Source organism: Myotis nattereri (genome assembly GCF_964212035.1).
Source record: "Myotis nattereri genome assembly, chromosome: 14".
NCBI lineage: Eukaryota > Metazoa > Chordata > Mammalia > Chiroptera > Vespertilionidae > Myotis > Myotis nattereri.
Genome location: NC_138089.1, coordinates 35,030,849 through 35,046,648, shown reverse-complemented (window position 1 = coordinate 35,046,648; position 15,800 = coordinate 35,030,849).

Here is a 15,800-nt window from a genome sequence, read left to right as displayed (position 1 = left end):
CTGGACTCACCATGTGCATGTGTGGGTCTAATTCCAAAGAGCATACCAAAGGATTTGAGAGCTAAACTAAGAGATAGACTGTTTCCTAGGACCCATGCACGTCATACATGCAGAACAGATCTGAAGAGCACTTGCAGATGTTTGAAAATGGAATTCATTTAAAGCCACAAACCACGGAAGGCTGGCTGGAACTTGCAGTCAGAACCCAAGTGTTGTTTGCCTCTAAAAAAAAAAAAAAAAAAAAAAAATCAACATTTTTTTATAGGATTCAAACAAGACCCAGAATACTGTTACATAATATTCACAATTGTCAGGACACAATTCAAAATTACTTGGCATACAGAAAACCCCCCACAAAACACAGCTAGTAAAATCTCAACTCTCATGGAAAAAGTCAATAGATGCCAACATCAACATGACTTAAATATTGGGATTATCTGACAAAGACTTTAAAATAGCTATCTATATATATAAAAGCCCAGTGACCGCAACGGCAGAACGGCCAGAAAGACCAGTGGCTATGACGCGCACTGCAGTAGCCAGCCAGCCTGATCGACCCCCCAGCCCCGCTAGCCAGCCCCCGCTCGGCCACCAACCACCCACGGCCCCTCCCCTTGGCCGGCCCCACCCTCTATTGGCCCCCATCAGTGCGGGCCAGCCAGACCCCCACCCATGCACAAATTCATGCACTGGGTCTCTCTAGTTGTTAAATAAAAGGAAAGGAGACCTCAACAGTGAAATAGAAGCTACAAAGAAGAACCACTTGGACATTAGAACTAATACAATTACTGAAACAAAAACCTCATTGGAATCTAGGAGGGAAGGTGGGGGAGGGTGGGTGGGTGGGAGGTAATCAAAAAGGACCTTTCATGCATATATGCATGGCCTATGGACACAGACAATGGGGCGGTGAGAGCCTGGGGCAAAGGGCGAGGGCAGGCTGGAGAGGGTTAATGGGGGAAAAAGGGGACCATATGTAATACTTCCAACAATAAAGAATTATTTAAAAAATAGTTGTAAAAAAAAAAAATAAAACCTTACTGGACGGTCTTAGTAACAATGTAGATGACAGAGGAACAGTTGTGAGCTTGAAGATACAGCAATAGGACTTACTTCATCTGAACAACAGAGAGAAAAATACTGGGGGGGGCAGGGGAGTGAACAGAGCCTAAGAGGCCTGTGGGACAATATCAAATGGTGAAACACTTGCATTATCACAGTTGCAGATGGAGAAAACAGTGTAGTGCAGGAAAAATACACGAAGAAAAAAGGCTGAAAACTTCCCAAATTTAGTGAAAGATATAGCATACAGATTCTAGAAGCTAAATAAACCCCAAAGATAATAAATCCAGAGAAATCCATGCCAAATACTTCATAATCAAACTGCTGAAAACTTAAGACAAGGAAAAGAGTCTTGAAAACAGGAAGAATAGAAAATCAATGATGCACCATTTCTTATGGAGAAACAATTTTTTAGGGAGAAACTATTTTTAGGGCTTCTGAAATCCACTAAAACAGCCTGTTTTTGCCCTAAAGTTAGCATTCTGCAGAATGTTTAGCTTTTTTTCTAAACATCTTCACATAGCATTAGGCTTTGTTTTCATTATAAGCAAGCTTGCCTTCTCATGCTAGAGAAAACACACTTCAATACACTCATGTGCTAGAGAAAATCATACACACTAGCAGAATTTCAGCATTATGCTGACATCATTGTTTATCAGTCATGTATGATCTAATCCTCATTTTAAAAACATATTAGTGGAACAGTCTGTATTTGATAACAATGGGAAAGGAATACATGGGATTAAAGTGTCCTACAGTCATTCCATTGTCCAGGAACTGGGTAAAGGTATTAACATTAATCTTTGGGAACATCAAAAAGTGAATGTTATGATATCCTGGTTAACTATTAACAGTAAAAATAGAGGATATACTTAGAAGCTAGTTGAGGGGCAATAAAAATGTTAAAATATATACCTAGTCAAACATAAGAAAGGAGAAAGAAGTATGGGACCCCTGAGACAAACAGTAAGCACATAGATATGAATTAAATTGAAATATATTAGCAATTAATTGTCAGACTATTTAAATCAACACAAAATACAACTGATAATATTTACAAGCTATATTTAAAAAGAAGCAGACGGGCCCTAGCTGGTTTGGCTCAGTGGACAGAGCGTCAGCCTGCAGACTGAAGGGTCCAAGGTCAATGCTGGTCAAGGGCATGTACCTCAGTTGCAGGCTCAATCCCCAGCTCTGGCCAGGGAGAGTGTGGGAGGCAATCAATAGGTGTCTCTCTCTCATATCAATGTTTCTCTCGGTGTCTTTCCTTCCCTTCCATTCTCTGTTAAAAAAAAAAAAGTCAATGAAAAAAATATTCTTGAGTGAGGATTAACAACAAGAGCAAAAAAAAGCAGACAGGTTTATAGTAAAAAGGAGGGCAATAGATCATGAAAATACTAACTAAAAGAAAGCTGGCTTAGCCAATTTTAATATATTTCTATTTGGAACTGATAGAATAAGTACACTAAAAGCAGCAATATTTTTTAGCTGATTTGAGCAATGCTATTAAGAAACTTGATTTAATGGACGTATTTGTTGCACCTAAAAACTTTAGATGCACATTCTTTTCAAGCATAAAAGGAACATTTATAAAAATTTACCATAAAGCCATAAAACAAATTTCAAAGGAATGAAAACTACAGAGCATGCTTTGTGACCACTATGAACTTATTCTAGAAACTGATAACAACAAAAGATAATTAGAAATTCATGTGGAAATACAGGGACCCAGGATATCCAAAAACAATCATGAAAAAGAATAAAGTTAGAAGACTCAGACTTTTTTATTTCAAAACTTACTACAGCTATAGTAATCAAGACAGTGTGATGCTGGCATAGAATAGGTATATGGATCAACAGTTTAGAATTGAAAGCCCAGAAATAAACCCTAAGATTTATAGTCAATTGATTTTCAACAAAATGGCCAAAAAATTTAAATGGGAAAAGAATATTCTTTTCAACAAATGGTTTAGAAACAACTGAATATCCACCCGCAAGGAAATAAATTTGGACCCCCTACCTCAGGTCACCATAAAAATTAACTCAAAGTGGGTCACAAATGTAAATATTAAGTATTGCTATTTTATTTTAAAAAGCTTATCGTTTTACTATAAATTTCTTAGAAGAAAGCACAGAAGTAAATGTTTGCAATCATAGGTGAAGCAATGATTTTTTTTTATACATAGCATAAAAGCGCAATCAATAAGAAGATTGGTAAGTTAAACTTCATCAAACTAAAAAACTTTGTTCCTCAAAGAACATTATCAAGAAAGTAAAGCCCTGGCCTGTTGCTCAGTGGTTAGAGCATTGGCCTGGGAACCTATGGGTCTCAGATTCGATTCCTGGTCAAGGGCACATACCTTGGTTACAGATTCCCCAGCCCGGTAGGGATGTGTGCAGGAGGCAACCAATCAATGTGTCTCTCTCACATTGATGTTTTTCTCTTTCCCTCTCACCCCCTCCTTCCTCCCTAGAAATCAATGGAAAAAATATCCTGGGTGAGGATTTAAAAAAAAGGAAGTGAAAAGGCAACCCACAGACTAGAAAAAAATATTTGCAAATCATATATGAGTCTACTATCAAGAAAATATATTTTTAAAAACCTTACAACTCAATAATGAAAGGGTATATAACTCAATTTAAAGACGGGCAAATAATTTGAAGAGACATTTCTTGAAAAAAAATGCTCAACATCATTAGCCATTTGGGAAATGAAAATCAAAAACACAATGAGATATCACTTTATACCCACTAATATGGCTATGATTAAAAAAAAAGATTAAAAAAAACACAAGCATTTTCAAGGATAGAAAGAAACTGAAACCTTTATGTATTGCTAGTAGGAATGTAATATCGTGCAGCCACTTTGGAAAATAGTTTATAAATTCTTCAAAATACTTAATAAAGAGTTACCACATAACCCAGCAATTCCACTCCTAGATATCTACCCAAGAGAAATAAAATGCCCACACAAAAACTTGCACACAAATGCTTATAAGAAGCATTACTCATAATATCCCAAAGTGCAAATAATCCAAATGTCCATCAAATGATGACTGGGTGGTATAGCATATACAATGAAATATTATTCAACTATAAAATGAATGAAATACTGATACATGCTATAACATGGATGAACCTTGAAAACATTATGCTAAGTGAGAGAAGCCAGTCACATATGATATGATCCCATTTGTATGAAATCACCAGAATAGGCAAATCAGTAAAGATAAAATAAATAAATAATTAGTGGTTGCCTTTGTGGAGGAGAGGAGAATGGGGAATGACTGCTAACAGGTACAAGTTTTCTTTCTGGAACTATGAAAATGTTCTAAAACTAGATTATGGTGATAGCTGCAGAACTCTGTAACTATAGCAAAATCATGGATTGTTTTAATATTTATTATTTAAACAGATGAACATTATGCTATGCAAATACCTCAATAAAGCTGTTAAAATCAATATTCCTATATACCAGCAATAAAAGCAGAAGAAGATGCATTGACCATAACATCAACAAATATCAAGTAGCTAGGAATAAATCTAACAGAACATTGGCAAGACCTCGCTAAGAAAATGATAAATTTTGTTAAAGAGAAAATCAGAAGACCTAAAAAGAAATTTCATGATCACTGGCTCAAAAATTCATATTAAAAGAATGGACTTCTCGTTTCTGATTTGGTATGTAGAGAGTTTATCACCCCCATCCTCACAGAAGAAAAATGCTGAACAAACTGAAAACCAACAGCTCATCTTAGATCTACAGAGAGTTAAGGTCATAGGGCAAACAGCTGCCCCATACCCTGGAGCAATAGACAGCCTACCCGGAGAATTCCAGGAGCAGATGCCCGCAGCTGGAGCCAGGAATGGTAGGAACACTTCAACAAAATTGCCAAATTGCCGGAGGCTCAGCATAGATGGGTTTGACAGTAAAAACTTCGGAGGGGTCCATCTTGGGGATCCCCCCACACTTTTATGAATTTTACCTCCGGAACCAACCAGGTTTTCACTGTGAAGATTGGAGAAGGGTTCCCTTGTGCTTCAGGTAGGGAAGGGGGAAAGGAACCATTTTGGAACATGTCCAGACCTCTCTGTTCTCCTTAACATGACTTGCCCTCAAGGGAAACTATTTTACTAGAGCCTAACTGACTTGAGTTTTACCAACGCCTAACCAACCTGTGGAAAGGGGAATCTCCAACTCCAGCCGCTTTCAGGCCTCCTGTCTGTTAAAGGGAGAGGGAACTCAGAAGCACTTGTAAGCTCAGGGACACAGGCCTACCAAAAGATTGAGACCTAATCACAGGACTACAGAGTACTCCCCTCACCCGGTCCCCCAGAACTTAGAACTCCTGTACATCAACTGAGATTACAGCTAAAAGACTGCAAGCCTCAGATCCTATTTAAGAAAGAGTCTGTAAAGAAACCCAAAGGCAGCAGAGGGGACAAACAAGAACACTAGAGGAAATTTGAGCCTCTAATACCACAGCTACAGCAAGCAGTAAGCACAGCCAACTCCTAGCCAGATAAACATAAAACTTCACACTCGTGTCCTATCAGTTCTTTTATGCCTCATGTCCAGCTTTCAACAAAAAATTCCTAAATTTGCTAAAAGGCAAAAACACAACCTGGAGAAACAAAGAAAGCATCAGAACCAGACTCAGATAGGACAGAGATTTTGGAATTATCAGTGAGAATTTAATATAAATATAATGAATGTGCTGAGGGCTCTAATGGGAAAAAAATGGACAACATAGAACAGATGGGTAATGTAACTAGAGCAATGGAAACTCTAAGATAGAATCGAACAGAAATGCTAGGAATCAGAAACACTCTAACAGAAATGAAGAATGCTTTTGATTGGTTCATCAGTACACTGGACATGACCAAGGAAACAATCAGTGCATTTGAAAATATGTTAATAGGAATTTCCTAAATGAAAAAGCAAAGAGAAAAAAGAAACAGAATATCCAAGACCTGTGGCACAGTTACAAAGGGGGTAACATATGTGTGATAGGAATACCGGAAGGAGAAAGAAAAAAAACACAGAAGAAATATGTGAAGTGAAAGGATGTCCATTTGCTCTAATTTGATCTCCATGCATTCCCAACCAAAATACACAATAAGTTTTATTTTGTTTTTTTCTAGAACTTGACAAGCTGATTCTAAAATATATACAAAAATACAAATAGCTAAGAGCCCAGATCTCTTACAGAAAAACAAAATGGAAAAACTTGCCCTATCAGATATGAAGACATGACAAAACTATTATAGTACAGAACGTGTGCATACATAGCTCATAAACACACATAAATAGACTAGATTCAGGACAATGGTAGCACTGCAGAACAGGGAAAATGGGTGGCCTTTCTGATAAATTACTCTGGAACCATAAAATACCCATATGAGCACTGTCAGAGGAGCTCAGTTAGTTGAGCATCATCCTGTGCATGGAAGGGTTGCCAGTTCAATTCCCGGTCAGGACACAAACCTGGGTTTCAGGATTGATCCCCAGTCAGAGAGTGTGTGGAAGGCAGCCAAGCGATGTTTTTCTCTCACATTGATGTTTCCGTCTTACAATGATGTTTCTCTCACATTGATGTTTCTCTCTCTCTCTCTTTCTCTCCCTCCCTCCCTTCCTCTCTCTAAGCATGTCCTCAGGTGAGGATTAAAAATAAAATGGAGAAGAAAAAAGTATCGATATGACATGCTATACACTTTAAGCTTACACCATACAATGTTACATGTCAAATTTATTCAACAAAAATGAATAAAATAAAGCCTTATTAAAAAAAATACCCACAAGAAATGCAAATGAAACTTAACTCCTATAATCAAACCATGCACAAATGTCAACTCCAGGTGGACTATGGACCTAAATGTAAAATGCAAAACAATAAAGAGTTTAGGAGATAGTGTAGAAGCATATCTTCTAACTATAGCATAAAAATATTATTTAAAAATAAGGCACAAAACCAGTACTACAAAGGTAAAGGTTGATAAATTTGACTACATTAAGGAAAAAAATTTGTTCCTCAAAAGATGTCATCAAAGCAGTGAAAAGGCAAGCAGAGTGGGAGAAAATATTTTCAATATATGTAACTGACAAAGGGTCGTATATCTTATATCTAAAGAATTCCTATAATTCATAAAGAAAAGGCAGACAAATAATTTAAAAATGAGCAAAGGGGTGAACAGGTATTTAAAAGAGGCTACCCAGCCCTGACAGGTTTGGCTCAGTGGATAGAGCATCGGCCTGCGAACTGAAGGGTCCCAGGTTCGATTCCAGCCAAGGGCATCTACCTTGTTTGCAGGCACATCCCCAGTAGGGAGTGCACAGGAGGCAGCTGATCGATGTTTCTCTCTCATCGATATTTCTAACTCTCTATCCCTCTCCCTTCCTCTCTGTAAAAAAATCAATAAAATATATATTTTTTAAAAAGACGCTACCCAAATGAGAGAGAGACAAAAGGCGTTCAAGCTCATTAGTAACTCCCCTAATGAGATACCACTATACCTCCACCTGACTGGTTAAAATGCAGGTTTCACAACACATAGTAAAATATGAAGAGACCCAAGTTGCAGAACAGAAGGCACACCAAACAAATAGCAGTGATAACCCATGATGGGAAGTATCAAGGCCACGCCGCAATAACTCACTGGCTTACAGCCAGTCTGCGCAACTGCAGAGCCCTGCGAACACAGATTCAAATGAAAACAACACTTCAAGGAACTCTCCCAGTTCCTGGAAACAGCATCTGAAGGCCAAGGTGGAGAGCCTTCCCACTGGCTCTCTCCAGGGCCTTTGAGTCAGCCTCTCCAGAGAGTGTGATAGATCCCCTGACATGAGAACCAGGAAATGTTCCTTCCTTCTTGGTCCCCAACAGTAAGATGGACCTTTCACAGGGGGAGGCAGGTAGGACAAGGTATAGCCTTTTACTAACTGGTTAAACAGTTTATTCTCTGGACAAGGCTCCTCAATGTGTGATAACTGAATGATTACTGCTCACTGAACTATAATGAGAGAAGGGCTGCCTATGGTTCCTTTAGGTATGCAGACAATTTTTTGTACAGAAATTTGTAAAGAAACCAGTGGAACCAGGTGTTTGGCATTTTAATCCAATGCAAAGGTGTCATGCATTTGGAATGTGCTTATCTCTTCCTAAAAGGGGGAGGGGACATAAGCTTACTGACAGAGCTGTCCACCTTTGGGAAACAAGGGACAAATGTGGGCTTCCTGGTAGGGACATAGACCAAGAGAAAGCAGAGAGTTCTAGAACAGGCAAGAGAGCAGGGACAAGCCAGCTGAGGTTGGAAAGGGCTTCCCACAGCACAGCATGGAATGAGCACTTAATGAATGGCAGTGGTCAAGGTGATGGTGCTAGTGGTCCTGAGGATGGGGGAAGGAGTAGCATGTGGGACCCTGTGGTGTGTCTCTAGAACACCGGTTCTCAACCTGGGGGTCGAACGACCCTTTCACGGGGGTCGCCTAAGACCATCGGAAAACGCATATATAATTACATATTGTTTTTGTGATTAATCACTATGCTTTAATTATGTTCAATTTGTAACAATGAAAATACATCCTGCATATCAGATATTTACATCACGATTCATAACAGTAGCAAAAGTACAGTTATGAAGTAGCAACAAAAATAATTTTACGGTTGGGGGTCACCACAACATGAGGAACTGCATTAAAGGGTCGTGGCATTAGGAAGGTTGAGAACCACTGCTCCAGAACTTTGGATACACTGCTGTCTCTGGCCAGAACACTCCACCCACATCTCCTCCCCCGAGGCAACCCTACTTTTCCTCAAAGCATCGCTCCTAGGAAGCCTTCCTGACACCCCAGTGCTGAATGTGGGACCCCGCCCTCATGCTGCCCTCTCTTGGATCTTCACCACACTGTGCTTGTATGTTCTTACTGTCCTTTGAGAGCCACCATCACATTCTGCAGTGGTGTTTGCTGAATAAACAGAAAGAAAGAGGAAGGGAGGAGTGTCAGTCCTTTATAAACAGTGATGAGAACTTACTAATGTGAGGTTGGTATTATCAGCAACAAATGAAGAAAGAGGTAAAGAATGAAAGCAGGAAAAGGGAAGAGGCAGGGTGGGAGAGAACGGGAAGGTAGAGAACCAGAGACAGAGGACGTTTGAGGAGAGAAGGTGAAGGGCAAGCTACCCAGATCCACAGGCTTCCTGTGAGAGCAGACATTAGGTGGGTGGGATCACCAGCTTCCCAGATCTGCTGCTGACCAGCAGGAGGAAAGAGTAGGGTAAGAGGGCTGGTCAGCTTCTCTTTCTCTGTTCCTTACTTCGCTCTTTCTCACTGTGGCCTCAGCCCTTCTGGGGCTGGCCTGTAGGTAGGTAGATGGCGGGGGCGGTGTTAGAATAAGACTACCTCCAAAGAAATTCTCCGAAATGCTTTCTTCCCAGCTCTTCCCTCATTCTTAAATGAAACATTCCTCGGCCTTTTTCATTGTAAATTATGCGTGTGGTAGTCTGTCTCAGACTTGCTTGGAATTTGATTGTCTCTCACATTGTTGATTCAAACTGAACAGGACAGAAAGAGTCCCATTTCAACGTTGATTACACTTAGTGACAAATGGCAAGTGAAAATAAAAATTACAGCACTAAGCTTGGAAAAGGGGGCCACTGGTGGAGTCTGAAAACATGACATGGAACCATTCTGATGGGCAGAGCAGAGGAGAGGAGACAACCAGAGGAGGTGAAAACCATTGCTCACTGGGGGTCTGGGAAGACATTGAGGTTCAAAGGTGTAGGCACAGAGGGCAGGAGCCAATAGGGGGAGAAATCAGGGTGAATCCTAGGTCCGTCTGGAAAGAATTGTGTTCAAGAGCACATTCACTCTACGTTTTCTTGTTAATCCTCACCCGAGGATATTTTTTCCATCGATTTTTAGAAAGAGTGTAAGGGAGGGGGGAGAGAGGGAGGGAGGGAGAGAGAGAGAGAAAGAGAAAGAGAGAGAAAAAAAAACCATCAATGCAAGAGAGAGATATGGATTGGCTACCTCCCGCATGTGCCCCAACTAGGGCAGAGGATCGAACCTGCAACCTAGGTATGTGCCCCTGACCAGGTATCAAACCCATGACCCTTTGGTGCATGGGATGATGCTCCAACTAGTGAGCCACTCCAGCCAGGGTTCGCTTCTTTCTTGAGTAGGAAGAACAACAAGCCAACATGTATGGCTGAACCAGAGGGTGCCCCATAAAAGAAGTTGGACAGGATCTCTGGGGAAGGATGGGGCTCCAAGAAAACGCTTCCCCCATTGTACCAAGTAGGGGGTGTGTTCTGACCATGGGCCCTAAATGAAATCCTGCCAGTCAAGAATGACCAGTCAGTCCTGCCCAAGCCTCCCGCCTGGAGCAGAGGGCTATTGAAGAAATAGATCAATATGATGGTAGAGAAGACCAATACCAGCCACCTATGGGAATAGAAAATAATTTCCAAAACATCTACTGAGCATCCTTATGAAATTCTAGGTTTTTCGCCTGGCCGGTGTGGCTCAGTGGTTGAGCTTCGATCTATAAACCAGGAGGTCATGGTTCAATTCCAAGTCAGGGCATACGCCCAGGTAGTGGGATCAGTCCCCATTAGGAGGTGTGCAGGAGGCAGCTGATCGGTGATTCTCTCTCATCATTGATGTTTCCATCTCTCTCCCCCTCTCCCTTCCTCTCTAAATCAATAAAATATACTTTAAAAAAAGAAATTCTAAGTGTTTTTTTTGTAGACAAAGAAAAAAAGTCATGAAAGAGAAAATAAAAAAAACAATAAAATGTTTTTGAAAATTAAAAATGTAATTGTCAAACTAAAAAATTGCCAAGAAGAAATACATGCCAGAGAAATACAGGGAGAATCTGAATTGTGTGGCTTCGGGGTGAGGGCTGGAGGGACGGCTGACATTGTCCCTGTGTTGAGCCCTCCCCCACACGGCCAAACCTAATTCTGCATTAGCTTGGTGATCTCCATTACCTTCACCCTGACAACTCCCTGAGCTCTGTCTCATCCAACCTGCACTCCACCAGGGGCTCTATAAACAGCTGATCCCTATGGCAGCCAGCAGGTGGCAGCAGGTCTCAGGGTGCTTTGGGCCTTTTGCTGACCTGCCCCAAGCCTAGTACTGGTGGCAGCTGGCCTCTCCTGCAGCATGGTCCTTCCTATGCACACCCATCCAGATCCAACAAAGGCGGCTATCAACTGTGAATCACTTCGCAGCTCCTAACCGGTAGCCCCGGGCCAGTCACAGGCAGCATCTAACACTGACTACATGGGATTCCCTCCCAAGATACTCCAGAACCAACACACCCAGTGGCTAGTTTCAGACCACAAAAACAAAACAAACAAAAAAACCCACCGCCCAATTAGCTCCACAAAACAGCACACCCAAAGGGAGGTAACAGTAGGTAAAGACCCCACTGTGGTGAATCCCTCTGTAGGGTCAGCCCCAACACAGTAGCTCCTACACTGTGGTTATGGCCAAACCTCACAGCCAGTCGGCCTGAAGGTCAATCCCACTGATGTGCCAATAGCAATCAAGGCTCAACTACAACAGGAGGGCACACACAACCCACACAAGGGACATTCCAGATGATCAGGGAGACTGCACCACTGGGCCCCACAGGACACCTACTACATAAAGCCACCCTGCCAAGACTGGGAAAGGTAGCAGATCTACCTAATATACAAAAACAAACACAGAGAGGCAGCCAAAATGTGGAGACAAAGAAACATGTCCCAGATGAAAGACTGGGAGAAATATCCAGAAAAAGAATTTAATGAAATGGATGCAGTAAGTCTACCAGATAGAGAATTCATAACACTGGTTATAAAGATGCTCAAGAAACTTAATGAGAACTTCAATAGAGATAGTAAACATTAAAAATGACATAGAAACCATAAATAAGAGCCAGTCAAAAATGAAGATACAATAACTGAAATGAAGACTACACTAGAAGGTGTCAATAGCAGATAAGATGAAGCAGAGGATCGAATCAGCAATTTAGAAGACAGAGTAGCAGAAAACACTCATTCAGAATAGCAAAAAGAAAAAGACTTTTAAAAAATGATGATAGTTTAAGGGACCTCTGCAACAACATCAAGCATAACAACATTTGCATCATAAGGCTACCAGCAGGAGACGAGAGAGAAAGGGATTGAGACTCTACTTGAAGAAATAGTGACTGAAAATTTCCTTAACCTGGTCAAGGAAGTAAACATACAAGTCCAGGAAGTACAGAAAGTCTCAAACAAGATGAAGTCCACACCAAAACACATCATAATTAAAATAGCAAAGGGTAGAGATAATAAGAGAATCTTATAAGCAGGAAGAGAAAGACGGTTACCCACAAGGGAACTCCCATAAGACTGTCAGCTGATTTCTCAACAGAAATATTCTTGCACATTCTCTTCCAAGTAAATTTTAGAATAAGCTTGTGAAGTTCCTTTTATTTTACATTCACTTATTCCTTTATGTAGACCTGAGTTCCTGACCTATATTATTTTCCTCATTATTTCTAAAGAATTTCTTTCAACATTTTTTGCAAGGGAAGTCTACTGACAACAAATTCCAATTTTTATTTGTCTGAGAAAGTCTTTATTTCTCTTTCAGTTTTGAAGAATAATTTTGCAGGATAAAGAATTATAGGTTGGTAGGATTCTTTTTTCTCTCAACACTGTAGTTTCATTCCTCTCTCTTCTTGCTTGTATGGTTTCTGATGAGTGAGATATAATTCTTATCTTGTTCCTCTAAAGGTAAGGTTTTTTTCCTTTGGATCTTTTCAGGTTTGTTTTTTTTTTTTAATTTACTATAGTTTGAAATTGATATGCTTAAATCTATGGGTGTTTTTTTTGGGGGGGGGCGGGTCGGGGTCTGATTATCATTCTTGGTGTTCTCTCAGTTTCCTAGTTCCTAGATCTGTGATTTGGTGTCTGACATTAATTTGGGGAAACCTTCAGTCATGTTTTAAGTATTTAGGTTCCTTTCTTTCTTCTCCTTCTAGTATTCCCATATCACATATGTTACACCTTTTGTAGTTGTCCCACAGTCCTTGGGCATTTATTTTTTTCCAGCCTTTGTACTCTTTGATTTTCAGTTTTGGAGGTTTCTATTGATATGATTTCAAGCTCAGATTCTTTCTATAGCAGTCTAATAAACCTATCAAAGGAATTTTTCTTTGTTAGTATTTCGAGCTCTAGTGTTGCTTCCTCTACTTACACTGCCCACTGCTCTTGCCTGCTATCTACTTTATCCATTAGGGGCCTCAGCATATCAATCATTATTGCTTTAAATTCCTGGTCTGATAATTCCAACATCCCTGCCATGTCTGGGTCTGATGCTTGCTCTATCTCTTCAAATTGTTTTTTGCCTTTTAGTATACCTTGTATTTTTTTTTTCTTGATAGCTAGACATGAACTGCTATAATGAACTGCTATAAACAGTTATTATGGCTTATTGGAAGGCTAAAGATTCTGGTAAGTTATTCTTTATTAGGCCTTTTGTTTTTTAAAATTAGTTCTAATAGTTTGTCTAATAGTTTTATTAGTTCTAATTGAGACTCAGCAAAAGCACAAGTAGTTTCAAGAAATGGATTAACAGATTTAGATTAAAAAGGCATACGTACAGTGATTAAAAAAATAAAGATGCAGTGTAAAACATAAGCAACTACTTAGAAAAAAAGATATATGTTTTACAAGGGAAAGAAAGCTTTTGGGAATGAAAAACACAGCTATTAAACTTTAAAAACCCAAATCCATTAAAAAGTAGAAGAGCCACAACTGAAAAAAAAAAAGAATTGATGAATCAGAAGGTAGGGTACAAAATGTTAACCAGAGTGCAGTACCAAGTTAAAATGAGGAAAATATTAGAGAGAGGTTAAGAGACAGAAGACAGAACACGAAGAGACAACATCCCCCTTCAAAAATATTTTTTCTCCCCCTTTTTGTTAGGGTTTAATTAACCTGACAGTAAACTCTAGTCCTAAACCTACAGCTTGGCATTTTCCTCCGAGACAACAGGAAGTTAAGCAAATGCTTAATGTAGCAAGCACACGTTATAAAAAATACGTTTTCCTTAGATCTTCAAAAACAATTTCAAAGCCACTTCCTAGTATCTGTGGCTAGATGAGAAAGTATGTAACAAAAGTACTGTGCACTTTCTAATTTCACTGCATACAAAAATAAAAAATAAATAAATAAAGGTATAAATCAATCCTGGGGCAGGAAGGCGGGAAGGCCATTTGTTATGAAGTCACCACGGCAGCTGCCAGTGCTTCCCTGTCACGGTAGGTCAGCCAACAGTATCAAGTCTTCTGAAGGACATTCTAGGTGGTGTTTGTGCTGGTGAATCAGAGCAGGGAGTTGGTGATGTCTAGGTCATGGGTCGTTTCCTTAGTGGCTCATGGCCACAGGCAGCGGCCCAATCCCAGTAGGCGCCTGTGGTCTCGGGTCTGGGTCCAGAGGTCAGGGCCATTGGTCCGAAGTTGTTGCCACTACTAGAAAAGCAACTCTAGACACTCCAGCTAAATAGATTGTGTAGGTGCATAAATACGAGTGGATGTATGAACAGATGCACCAGACGCTGTTCAGCATCGTGTGGACACAGATGTGGGAGAGGAAAGGTACCCATATAATCAGTGGAGTTCATGTAAAAACTCCCTATACATGGCCATCTCACCCTGTAGGTCAACATTAATGATTATCTGGCTGGCTCTCTCTCTCTCCTTTACTCCTTCCCTCCCAGTTTCTTTCAGGAATGTGTCTTAGAAACCATCTCTGGCATACCTTTCTCTAAGAATTTTACATACATTTACATTTTTTTCCTGCCAGTAGGAACTGTTGGAATAATGAATGCCATATCTGTATTTCTCATTGGATGTGGGAAGACTACCTTTGTTTGGTCAGTAAAATTACTCTTTGCTCCAAGAAATCATATATTTAATAAACCCTAAGTGCTAAAAGAAGTTGCAGAGGAGAAGGTGGAGTGGTTCTTCTTTGCTTGGGGAGCTTACAACCTAACAGACCAAAAAAAATCATGTCTTTGAGACTTCTGGGCAAGATGGCACAGTGAGTAAATGTGGTACTCCCCTCCTCCCACAACCACATCAAAATTACAACTCAACTACCGAAAAACCATCATTCAGAACTGCCTGAAATATGGCTGAATGGAAGTCCCATAACTAGGGAATAAAGAAGCAGCCGCATGGAGACTGGTAGGAGGGGTGAAGACAGGGGACTGGCTAGTCCCACACCCACAGACCATAAATAGAACAAAGCCCAGGGGGTCCAGGGTGGCAGAGGACAGTAATGTTGGCCAGAGGGAGAGACGAGAAAGCTCTTCTGAAAGTCCAGGTGGTCCTGTCTAGCATAACCACCCTGGCCGCGGTTTGTTTCCTGGGGCTTCCCCCTCACCCAGTTTCCAGGGTAGAGAGGTGATGCTTCCTGGGCAATTCCTTCTGGAATTCTTGTGCAGGCTTGTGGGGTCTCCAGCTGTTCTGGAACACCAAGCTGTGCCATACTTGTCCACTGCGGTGATCCAGGTAGGTCCTTGGCCAGGAAGATCCCGTCACAGGATGGCTCGGGCAGCTGTGAGGAGAGTGGACTGAAGTGGGGGAGGTTGGAGGGCAGGCAGCCCGTTAGGAAGAGATTGTAGTTGCCCAGGTGAAAGCCAGAGGGGGTGGTGATGAAGTGAAGTGGGGGACACAGAGACACATTTTAGGAGTA